Below are 13,057 nucleotides of genomic sequence, written 5' to 3'. Positions count from 1 at the left end.
AACTGACAAGTCGGTGACATAAATGCACAATGGTCACCCTGGCATATCATGAGTGGAGCTCGATATCTCAACACTCCCCCTCGAGTTTAATCCCAATTCCTACACACCAAGCACGTCTCTGAACTTGTGCAACTTCTCTGCGCTCAATGCCTTCGTAAATATGTCAGCTACCTAATCCTCTGTGCTGACATAAATTAGATCAATAAGACCTTGTAAAACCCTCTCCCGCACATAGTGATAATGCACCTCAATGTGCTTTGTTCTAGCATGATAGACTCGGTTATTTGCCAAGTGTATACTACTCAAGTTGTCACAATAAATGATAACTGGCCCATCTGTAGGCTGATGCATATCATAAAGTAGCTTATGCAACCAAGCTACCTCACATGCAACCATTGCGGCACCCCTGTACTTGGCCTCTGTGCTCGACAAGGCAACTATAGGCTGTTTCTTGCTGCTCCAAGTGACTGCAGCACTCCCTAAAGAGAACACATATCCACTGGTAGATCGTCTATCAGAAATACTACCAGCCCAATCAGCATCAGTGTATCCATGCAACTGTATCTGAACCCCAGTCTCATAAAATAGTCCATACTGCAATGTGGACTTCACATACCTGAGTATGCGTCTAGCCGCATCCAAATGCGATTTCCTTGGAGCCTGCATAAACTGACTTACCAATCCAACAACATAGCTCAAATCTGGCCTGGTAATAGTCATATAAATCAAACTTCCTACTATGCGTCTGTACATAGTAGGATCTTCCAGAAGCTCACCTACATCTGTGCTCAACTTCACATTCTGCTCCAAAGGAACTGAAATAGGCTTACAACCTGTCATCCCATATTTGGACAGCATATCCAATCCATACTGCCTCTGCAAGAGCTGTATCCCACTTGGTGATCTAATCACCTCAATGCCCAAGAAATAACACATCTCTCCCAAATCCTTCATCTCAAACCTTTGCTTCAATAGCATTTTCACATGAAGGATATCTTCATCACTGTCACCTGTCATAATAAAATCATCAACATAAATGACAAGTAGCATAATATATTTCTCTATTTTTCTCACATAAAGTGAGAAATCTGCCTTGGAAATCTGAAAGCCAATGGTGACAAGATATTGTCCCATCTTGTCAGACCATGCTCTAGGTGCTTGCTTCAAGCCATACAATGCTTTCTTCAACCTGCAAACAAACTCAGGATGAACAGCATGCACATAACCTGGTGGCTGCTCCATATATACCTCTTCTTGAAAATCACCATGCAAGAAGGCATTCTTTACATCCATCTGATGTAAAGACCATTCCTTTGATGCAGCCATAGCAATGACTACTCTTACGGTTGCCATCCTTGCAACCGGACTGAATGTTTCTTCATAATCAATACCATATGTTTGTGCATACCCCTTGACTACTAATCTTGCCTTGTATCTATTCAGAGAACCATCTGCATTGTGCTTCACCTTATAAACCCACTTACAGCCAATTGCATTCTTACCTTTAGGAAAAGGTACCAATTCCCATGTAGCATTTGCTTCCAAGGCATCCATTTCTTCATCCATGGTTTTCTTCCATTTTTCTTTTCCCATGGCTTGCTCAAAAGAAGTGGGTTCTGGTTCCTGTATCACTTTGACCATATATGCATAGTGAATGGCTGTAAATCCATCATATTTTAGCCTATCCACAGGATACCTAGCTCTAGTAGACCTGCGCAAAGTAGGTTCACTCCCAGGTGCTCTCAAAACATCCCTAGTCTTCCTTACTCTAGGTGTAAAAATAGAAGGAATACCCAACTCATCATCAATGCTCTGTTCTGAGCCATTGGATTCACCATCCACATAAGAGTGACCTGCATTCACATCAAACATGGGCTGATCTACCTTCTCTTTTCCTTTTCGTGATACCTGAATACCACTATCTGCATTGCTTTGAGAAGATTCTCCTGATCTCAATCTGCATGTCCATGGTGAAGAATGTGAACCACTGCTAGAGGACGCTCTAGGTCCACTAATATTTTGTGACTGCTGATGTGAATTCTGTGCAGCATTACCGTTTTGTGCATCTACATCATCATTCACATTTACTGGTTTATACCAGCTACTCATCTCATCAAAAACAACATCTCTGCTCACTGTAAACTTACGAGTAGAAGGGTTATAGCATCTATACCCTTTTTGCTGCAGAGAGTAACCAATAAAGATGCACTTCTCAGCTTTTGGATCCAACTTGAATCTCAACTCATCTGGCACATGTACATAGGCAATGCAACAAAAAAATTTCAAATGAGAAATATCTGGTTTCCTACCAGTATACCTCTCCTCTAGAGTCATCCCATGTATTGCTGCAGTGGTAGTCTTGTTCATTATATAGACTGCTGTAGTAATTGCTTCAGCCCAGTAAAAATCTGGCAATTCTTTTTCGTTGAGCATGGCACGAGATACCTCTCCAATATGCTTGTTTTTCCTTTCTGCAATTCCATTTTGTTGTGGGGTATGACTACATGAATATTGCTGCTTTATGCCATGCTCCTGCAGGAACCTTGCAAACTCATTTAAGAGGTACTCTCCCCCTCCATCTAACCTTAGGCATTTTATTTGCAGGCCTGTTTCTTTTTCAACCATAGCTTTAAGAGTTTTGAAATGCCCAAAAACTTCACTTTTCTTTTTCATAAAATAGACCCAAACTTTTCTGCTATAGCCATCAATAAAAGTGACAAAATAATGACAGCCTCCAAGAGATGCAGCTTTAATAGTCCACACATCAGAGTGGATTAATTCCAATGGCTTCTTACTCTCTTGAACATGTCTAGGAAATGGTTTCCTTGCCTGTTTTCCAAACTGACAGGCTTCACATACCTTATGCATTTCTACAACCTCAAATTTAGGCATCCTGCAACAATGTTTTGGGCCTGCATTGATTTAAGTCGCTGTACATTAACATGACCAATGCGTTTATTCTAGATATCAATATCTGCAACTACACCGGTCCCATCTGCAAACATTGCTGCACTCAATTCAGGCATGTCTGCATCCAATGTAAACATTCTGCCCTTCTTCATTCCTTTTGCTATCAAGCGACCTTTATTTTTCATATCCTCAACAAAGCATCCATGAGGATTAAATCTAACCTACAAGTCCTGCTCAACCATTTGACCAACAGAAACCAGATTCTTGGTGATATTCGGGACATGAAATACATCGGATAGGTATTTCTTTTTTCCATCCTACATAGACAAAGGAATTTTTTCAATCTGCACAATATGATGTGCAGTATCATCACCAGTCTCCACAAATCCTGGTTTTTCCATTTTCCTTGCATCCTCCATCCATTCTGCATGACCTGTCATGTGATTTGATGCACCTGAGTCAACATACCACAAATCGTTGCTTTCTTCTGCACTTGTCACAAAATTGTTCATGTGCTGCATCATAAACAAATGCTCATTTCTGTCATCACCCTGTCTACTAGAAGATGCATAATTCCCTTGTTGCAATTTCCCATTCATGATGTCATTCTGCTTTTTATAGCAGTCTTTAGCCATATGACCCATTTTACCATAGTCGTAGCATTCAACATTGTTGTTTGCATTTTGGTCTCTTTGCCATCCACCACGACCTCTTTGGCTCCCCCTGCCTCTAGAGTTACCATGTCCTCCTCCATAGGACTGGTTTTCTTGAGTTTGCTGCATATTCTGATTTCTACCACGGCCTCCAAATCGGCCTCCTCTACCTCTGCCTCTACCTCTTCCAGCATTTGAGTAGAAGACAGTTTCTTTTGAAGTTCCTCCTGAAGAAGATGCACCACCATTTCTCTATGGACTACAAGCCCTTATGCAATCGATGCAAAGGAGAAGGCCACACTGCAAAAGACTATCCAAGTCCACCTCTTGTGAAAGATACCTTCGAGACTTAATAGAAGACCCAATAACCTACTTCCAATTTGGTGGAATTGGAAGTTGCTGCAATAATGCCTGCAAAGAAAGGAGAACTCGTAGTTCGAAAAGAGAACATTTCCTCTACCAAGAAAGTGAAGTTCAACCTTCTTAGGGAGAAATTGAACAGTGCATCACAAAACAATGTAGTACAAAGCACTACATAGCCATAGAGAGCCATAGAGACAATTGTAAAGACAGGACTAGAGGTCCAAGAGATAGAGGATGCCAAAGTACCTCCTCAAGGAGAAGAAGCGTAGAGGTTACTACTCTTGGAAGAAAAAGGGAAGATAAAAGTGGGTGTGACCCCATTCCCTAGCCAAGTGGAGAAACATGTGGATCCTATCAAAGAATATGACTTTTTCAAAGATCATAACATTTTTAAACCTAACCTAACATTCAGATAGTTGCTGATGTTGTCTCCTAGTTGTCGAAAGAAATTCAAAAGCATATTGACAAGAAGACAAGGCTTAAGGATTGCTCCCTCAATAGCAACCAAGTCCAACAAATTCCCAGAGCATGTGAAGGAAGTGGATGTGGCTAACACCTTCTTGGATCTTGGCACTCAAGAGGTTGGTGTGTGGATTGAAGGATGCTTTATAGTAGATGCATTGATTGATGAAGGCTCATCAATAAACATAATGACGGATGTGAAAATGAAAGTTCTAGGCTTGCAAGGAATGCAGCCTCTGCAGTGGCTTATTCGATTGGCAAACCAAAGCAGAATCAAGCCTTTGGGTATTCTCTCATATGTGAAAACCCTTGTAGGGAGAAATTATTGGTTGACATATCTGGTGGTCAAACCAAATTCCTACAGGACTTCATACCCTTTGTTGATGGGAAGACCTTGACTTTTTGACGCAAGAGCAAGGACGGATTGGTTCAAAGGAACCCTAACCCTAGGCAGAGGACCTAACAAAGTGGTATTGAAGTTGTATGGATCACAAAAAGGTAATGGATCCACATCCATCAAAGTCGTAACAGACTCTTCCAATGAAGTAACAAATGATACATCAAGAGACAAAGAGGCCGTCAAATAGATCTTTCTCGAGAAAATAGAGGCACAGTCCATGACAGTGGGCATTGTAAGCCAACTATTGAAGGAAGAAAAGTCTTTGCTCACTAGGTGAATACCACTGATAGTAAGATATAAGCATGGATGTATTGTTCTCCCTATTACATGGCCATAGCAAAGCCAAAGACAAAGACAGAAGCAAAGCTAGAGATAGAAGTAGAAGCACAAACAGAGACAGAAGTAGAAGCAGAGACTGACCCAAAAGCAAAAGGAGAGAACATAACAAAGAGTCTGTTTTTCTCTTATAGATCCCCCACAGAGGTAGAAACAGAATTTGAAGAAGTCAAATATGATAATGCAGAGAAAGACTATGAAAGCGAGCTAGAAGAGTCTATCCTCCTCATAGAACTCCTCACAAAAGGTAGAGATGAGGAAGAAGTTCCAGAATCCTCAGAAGCAGAAAATCCCTTGCTGTTTGATAGAATGACTATGATACTCTTTGGACTGATTAATGAGTCACGTCATATGCAAAACCTCTATAAGAAATGGATAAAGAAGAATAAGTCTTCCTTCAATAGTGGCTCTTGCTGTCCTAGTCCACCCCTCTCATGAGAAGATGATGACGATGCACCTTTCCAACAACCCCCGGTTTGGCAACTCAAAGAGAACTCAAAAGGTTTCTATTATATGATGTTCTTGGATGTATCCTCGGAAGATGAGTCCTTGAGCCAAGAAGTAACTCATCCCCAAACCAAACCCAAAACCACTCTAATACCCTTTCTGCTTCCCAAGGAGTGCACTAAGTCTTCAAGGAGACCTACTGAAGGAGAACTTGGACTTGTTTCCATGGTCATACAAAGATCTGAAGGGGATTGATCCCACAGTGTGCCAACATCATATCGATCTAGAGCCTGATGCCAAGCCTACGAGGCAAAGATAGAGGCACATGAGTCCAAATTACTATGCCCTAGTGAAGACCAAATTGTTGAAGCTCCTTGAAGCTGAGTTTATCTATCCAATGGCTAATAGTGAATGGGTTTTGCCCATTGTGGATTACCCAAGAAGAATGGGAAGCTGTGAATATGTGTGGACTCTCAAAATTTGAATTCCAAGATGAAGAAGGATATTTTCCCTATCTCTTTCACAAACCAATTGTTGGACATAGTCGCAGGCCATGAGCTCGTTTCTCTCTTGGATGGATTCAATGGATACAATCAAGTCCAAATCGCAGAAGAAGATCAATCCAAAAAAACCTTCACAATAGAATGGGGAACCTTTGCTTATAAAGTGATGTCATTCAGGCTCTGTGTAATGCCCTTTCTACCTTCCAATGAGTCATGATGGCCACATTCCAAAACCATATGCATGATTTCACTGAGGTGTACCTAGACGACTTTTGCATCTATAGTCTAATTTTTTAGCATTGGGGACACCTAGAGCAGTGCTTTGACAGATGTTGAGAGTACGGAACACAATATTAGTGAGTCTTGGAATCTCCCAATTTCCATTTTTTTAATACTAAAAAGGTGGCACCCGGATAACATGCCCATAAGTTTCTCAAAACCATATGATGTGACCTATCATTGGAAAGAGCTTGAAAAATGGAATCTATTGAGCTATAGAGTTCTCAATTTGGAGTTATAATGTTCAAGTTATGACAATCCAAAGATTTGACCACATGTCCCAAACTTATGGGAAATTCCCATATTCCCCAAAATGGTGTTATGGGATTTCTCTCAACCCTGACAAATGAATCTCTAGCGTCTTATCAGGAGTTCTTCTAGGCCACATTGTCTCTGCACAAGGGATAGCAACAGATCCTGCCAAGATTGAGAATATTTCCGCCTTAACAGCACCAACCAACCTAAAATAATTGAGAAGATTCCCTGGCCATGTAGGCTATTACAAAAGGTTCATTGCACGCTTTGTGACAATGGTAGCCCCTTTACATAAACTTCTCAAAAAAGATGCATAGTTCATGTGGACTATTGATTGTGATGAACTATCATATCTTGTTGATGAACAAGGCGATGTGAAAGGAAGAATGATGAGATGGATCCTTCTACTTTTAGGAGTTTGACTTTAAAGTGGTTACCAAACCCGGTTGCTCTCATGTCTTGGCTGATCATCTATCGTGAATCCCGCTAAGCAATGACGAAGAGCAAGATGATCCAGATCTTCCTGATGCTTCCTTGTTTCTAGTCAAAATTGTTACCCCATGGTACGCAAACATAGACAACCACTTGGCAACCCAATAGTATCCCCCTAGTATCTTGAGCTATGAGAAGAAGAAGCTTCTATTGGAATCAACCCCCTACACCTTTGTTAGGTGGTGCTCCATATAAGAAAGGAAAAGACGAGGTATTACAAAGATATATTGCAGGAGAAGAGATTGGAATCGTGTTGAAAACATGCCATGAGGAGCCCTGTGTGGCAGACACTTTGCAGGAGAATCAACAACCAAAAAGGCCTTGCTCACAGTATATTGGTGTGGCCGACCCTCCACAAGGATACCTATGACTATTGCAAACGTTGTGATGCTTGTCAGAGAGAATGCGAAAGCTTACCAAATGGGGAATTGATTTCATTGGACCCATTAATCCACTAACTAGATGGAAGTAGAATAGATACATCTTGGTATGGACTACGTGACAAAGTGGCATGAAGCCAAAACTCTGAAGCGGGATGATGGCAACAATGTGGCCCCATTCCTATACAAGAACATCATTACCCATTTTGGCAATCCCCCTAGAGCTTGTAAGCAGTAGAGGTACTCACTTTCTCAACAAGATTATGGAAGAATTGATAGAGCTGTACAAGATCTAACGGCCAAGTCAAACTTACCAATCGTATCCTTTGTTTGATCCTAACAAGAACGATTTTAGAACATCGTCGTGATTGGGATGCTCGACTAACAAAGGCCCTCTAGGTATATAGAACCTCCAACAAGGCCGCTATAGGACAGACCCCTTTCCAACTAGTGTATGGAGCAGAATTTTTCTTTCCTGTTGAACTCAAGCTACCCTCTTTGTGCATGGCTATCAAAGAACTCTTTGGATATGAGGAGTCCCTACAACACCATCTCTTGTACCTAGAATGTCTAGATGAGACTCATAGGATGGCCCTATTGTGCGTGGAAGCCATGCAAGCCCGTAGAAAGGCCTGTCATGACAAATTCATCAAGCAGAAGGAGTTTAAAGAAGGTGACTTAGTCCTAACCTATGATTCTCGATTTGGTGAGTATCTACACAAGCTTCAAAAACATTGGATGGGCCCCTATAAGGTACTTGCCGTCAACCCTAATGGCTTTGTCCAAGTCCAAATAGTCAATGCTTTAGATGATCCCTTCTTGATTGATGGCTATTGCCGCAAAATGTATTACCCTCCTTAGGGATCCTGACAACAATCACCGCTAATAGCTTCCTTATTCCTTGCATGACGATTGATACAGCTTTATCTAATGCTCCTGATAGCCCTCTTGCTGATCCTAATGGTGTGGCTTCGTTCTATTAGTCCCTTACATCCACCTTCCCCCTGTCCTTGGATTCATTTTCATCTAATCCATCAGAGGTGGCGAGGATGGTTCGGATACAGGCATTCCTACCATTCTCGTCTTTTAAAAGAAGAAAAAGAAAAAGTAAAAAGTAAAAAGTAAATAATTTTATATATATATATATATATATATATATATATATATATATATATATATATATATATATATATATATATATATATATAATGGGAGAAAAGGACTTCAGTCCTCCCTATCATGTCGACCTATTCTTCGAGAAAAGGTGAAAACACCCTCGAGAGTAGGATAAAAGAAAAGAGAAAAAAAGAAAAAAAAAGTGTTATGGGAGAAAAGAAAGAAATTCCCTATCATAACAGGCCTTGTTCCAAGAACAGGTGGCACACACACCCTTGGACGGGAAGCTAGCTATGGAAAAGGTGGTAACACCCCACAATCCAATACAATTGAATCTCTAGCAGAAATCTTGTAGCAAAAGTTCCAAATTCACCTCCCTTGGTGCACTGAATGTCAGAGAGTGAACTAGAGAGAGAGAAAGAGGAGAGAGAAGATTGAAAAAGAGAGAGAAAGACTACAAGAAGATAGAGAAGAAGAGTGATGAGGAGAGAGAAAGACTAGATTTGGAGAGAGAAAGATAGGAAAGAGGGAGAAGCCATAGAAACAATGAGCAAGATGGGAGAGAAGGACTGTAATTGTATTAATGTGTCAAAAAGATATGAAAAATTACATGGCCTCTCCTTTTATACCAATGTTAGTGTGACATAGCATAATATCAATATTATTTACACTAAGTCCTTATTCCCAGCTTCTTACAATCCATCCCTTCCTAAAAGTTTTTGTCCTAAAAAACAAACCTGGAAGACTAGAAAAAGATGGATAGAACAAAGTACTACTCTATTTTTTACAGCTTTATAAATGGGAAATGAATGAAGTATGGCCAACTATATAGACTAAGATTGAAGAACGGAAGTAAGCCTCAGCTATATACATGATCTGGAGTACTTCAAAAGTATATGGAGCCATAAAGTCTTCAACAAATAATCTCAAAACAAAGTAGACAGCTTGCTGTGTAAACAAACCCTGTTAGACCAAATCTGCTATAACTTCTAGTAGAAGTGTCCAAATGAGACGTACCATATATCAAAACGAAGTTCTTGAAGAGTAGTTTAAGCCCATGTAGATATCTTAATTATGAAAATTGGGCATGATAAAAACTGTTCTAAAATAGCGTGTTGTCTTGATCTTGTCTGCATCATTACTAGCTCCATAATCAATAGGCTTTAGCCACCAATATATCCCTTAAGAAAGGAAACTCATCCAATATAGAATCAAGACTCCAAGAAGCTTCCTCAGGTGGTAAACCTCTCCATTTGATCAAATATTCCACGATAGAACAAGATCGAAACTTCTTCTCATGCTGACCTATAACAGCCTCTGGGATGTACTGAATAAGACCTTCTTCATCAATAGGTGGCAGCTCATCAACTATATCCACTGGGTCACCATAAAAGGGCTTGAGCTGACTAACATGGAAGACATTATGAATCTTTGTGGAAGAGGGAAGCTCTAATCTGTATGCCAAATCTCCAATTCGCTTAAGGATCCGGTAAGGGCCATAAAACATGTGGGCAAGCTTATTACTAGATCCATCTTTTAATGTAGAGTACTTGGACTTTGGCACCTTCAGTAAGTCCAACTCTCCTTCTTGAAACTCCAAAGGCCTCCTCTTCTCATTAGCATACATCTTCATTTGATCTTGATCCTTTCCAAGATTCATTTTACATTGCTGAAGAAGGATCTGCATTCTTTCTAACTCTTCCTTCCCATGAGGATTGGTCCTTTCATTAAAGATGACTGTGGATAAGGGCACCTTGTAACCATACAAAGCCTCAAAGGGTGAAACTTTGATACTAGAGTGAGTAGAATTGTTATAAGCAAACTCAGCCAAGTGTAACCGAGAATCCCATGAAGTTTGGACATCATAACAAAAATGGCGAAGATAAGTCTCCAACCATTTATTGACTCTTTCTGTCTGTCCATCAGTTTGGGGATGATAAGCCGTAGATGGAGCCAATTTAGTGCCCATAGATGTAAATACCGCCTGCCAAAAGTTACTCATAAACTTTGAGTCTCTATCATGAACAATCACCTGCGGTAATCCATGTAGTCTAAAAATCTGCTCCATAAACGGACTGGCCACTTGAGAAGCAGTAAACTGAATCTTGGTTGGAATAAAATGGGCTACCTTGGTGAGTTTCTCTACCACCACATATATACTATTCCATCCCTTCTTGGTAGTAGGTAAGCTAGTAATGAAATCCATAGTAATATGAGTCCATTTACCTATAGAAATAGGTAATGGCTGTAACAAACCTCCTGGCTCATGAGTGATGTCCTTATTCTACTGACAAGGCATACACTTTATAACAAAGTCCTTGACATCTTTCCACAGTTCTTTCCAATAGAAACTTTTGCTGATCCTGTCATAGGTCTTGAAAACTCCTAAATGTCTAGCTAGAGGCGAAGAATGTAAAATTTGACCTTACAACCCTAATTTTTCTTTTGAATTAGTCACTTTTCCTTTTTACAACCCCCTCTTCTGAGCCACAGATCATGCATGATTAATTTTTGAAGAATTTTCTATCCATTTAATGTTTTTCCATGCGAATGCACCTCTTTCACTTTAGAACAACGATCTGATGTGACCACCTTGACCTACACCTTCCCTTGGACATTTTTCATTTTTACTACCCATCATTCCACTGTACGGTTTGTCCATTATTAACTTTTATGCCTTTTCGAGAATTCTCATGTGTGCTTTTGCCCCTTTTTCCATGTGAACCTACTTTCATTCCCGTAGAATTTAATTTTGATTGCATACCCCTTTCTACCTTGGTCCCTTGCTTGACTTTCCTTTTTCCCTCACCCTGATCCTTGGTCTACCGATTTTATTTTACTAATTTTTTCGTGAGTCTTCGTGCTTTTTTTCTTCTTTTTCCCATGGGAATGCCTCCTAATGCCCTGGAACTGTGTTTTGACCTGACAAACATATCCCCCAAACTTCCCTTGACATTTTTGGTTTTTTTTGCCCTCCATTCCGATGCACAGATTTTTTCGTATTAAATTCTGACTTTGTTTCTGTTGGTATTTTTGCCATTTTTTCCATGCAAACACACTCTACCATCCCTAGAACCGCTTTTGATGTTAGCCATCCTGTCTGTCCAACCTCTTCTACATATATTTTCCATGTTCACTCCCACATTCTTTCTTTTTTCCATGGGTTTCAACTGCCGGATTCTTTCTTTTTTTTTCTGTTTTGGGTGTACTTTTACGATTTTTTCCATGTGAACGTATCCTATCCATGTCTGAACGGTGTCCTCATTTGATAAGATTGATGTCCCACACGTTATTGTGCACACTATTCCTTCTTTTTGTGTTTCATTCTGATCGTCGAATTTTTTGGAATTAATTTTTCTATGATTTTACATTCCGAAATTACGTGTTTGCATGCAAACATTCCCGATTCCGGCTTCTTCAATGCCTCGACATGTCCGTCCCACTGTCCTCCACCTGCGTGTGTTCCCGCATGCTCTCTTTGTCCCAACATTGCAAAAAAAATTTACCTTTGCTTTACGCACATGCATGAGACAAGGGCACCATCGATCTTTTATTTCCAAAGAAAATTCAACCAAAGAAAAAAAACACAATAAGAACAACACCAAATGCCTACATAAAACCCAACCCCCCACCCCCTTACCCTTCCCTCCCTCCCTTAGTTCCCCCCTAGTTTGTGACCCTCCCTAGCCCTTAACACCCCATCCCCTCATGGGGCCCCCCACCCCGTGCCCCTTCCCTCCCCCCTCCCCCCTCCCTGTAAGGGCTTTGTAGCTATACCATGCCGTTGCTACCGATTGCACCTATATAGGGAGTAGTAGTGACTCAAAGCCCTGCCTTGTTTCCACTCTACGTGTGATTCCCTATACCCAGTGGTGAACCCTCTTATGTGCGGCATCACGAGGGTGTAGTCCTGGGATGTGTCTATGTTGTCCCGCTTTTGGATTGAATAATACAAGAGTATACCTTGAGCTCATATCGTGTTACCTTTCTGTGCGGTGTTGAGTGCGTAACGAGTGCAAGTTTATCACACTTGGTATCAGAGCAACTCTTGCTCGGAGTGAAGGAGTGCTCACGAAAGCAGGAGGAAAGATCCAGTGCCCCAAAGAGATCAAAGTCGAAATGACCCACAGCGCGATCCCCCACGTCGTGTCGCCCCACGTCGCGACACCCCACATCGTAACGCCCCACGTCGTGTCGACCCACATCGCGTCGTCCCACGTCGCGACGCCCCCACCCCGACACGTTGTCGTATTGCTGCGCATTCGAGGTGTGTAAACCACCCAAAAGTCATGTGTGTGATTTGATACTTTGTACATACTTAGTTGTTATGTTTGCTCTTTCATTCTCTGCCGAAGACGGAGAAGAATAAGGAATTTTGGTAGACTGGTAACTCGAGATGCAATCTCATGGGCTACACTTATTTCAAGATATGCCGATTATGGGCTTTGTGAGGATGTTTCC

Source organism: Lygodium microphyllum, chromosome 25 (genome assembly GCF_053477565.2).
Source record: "Lygodium microphyllum isolate KBCC chromosome 25, Lygodium_microphyllum_v1.1.10, whole genome shotgun sequence".
NCBI lineage: Eukaryota > Viridiplantae > Streptophyta > Polypodiopsida > Schizaeales > Lygodiaceae > Lygodium > Lygodium microphyllum.
Note: the sequence above shows the minus strand (reverse complement) of the source record.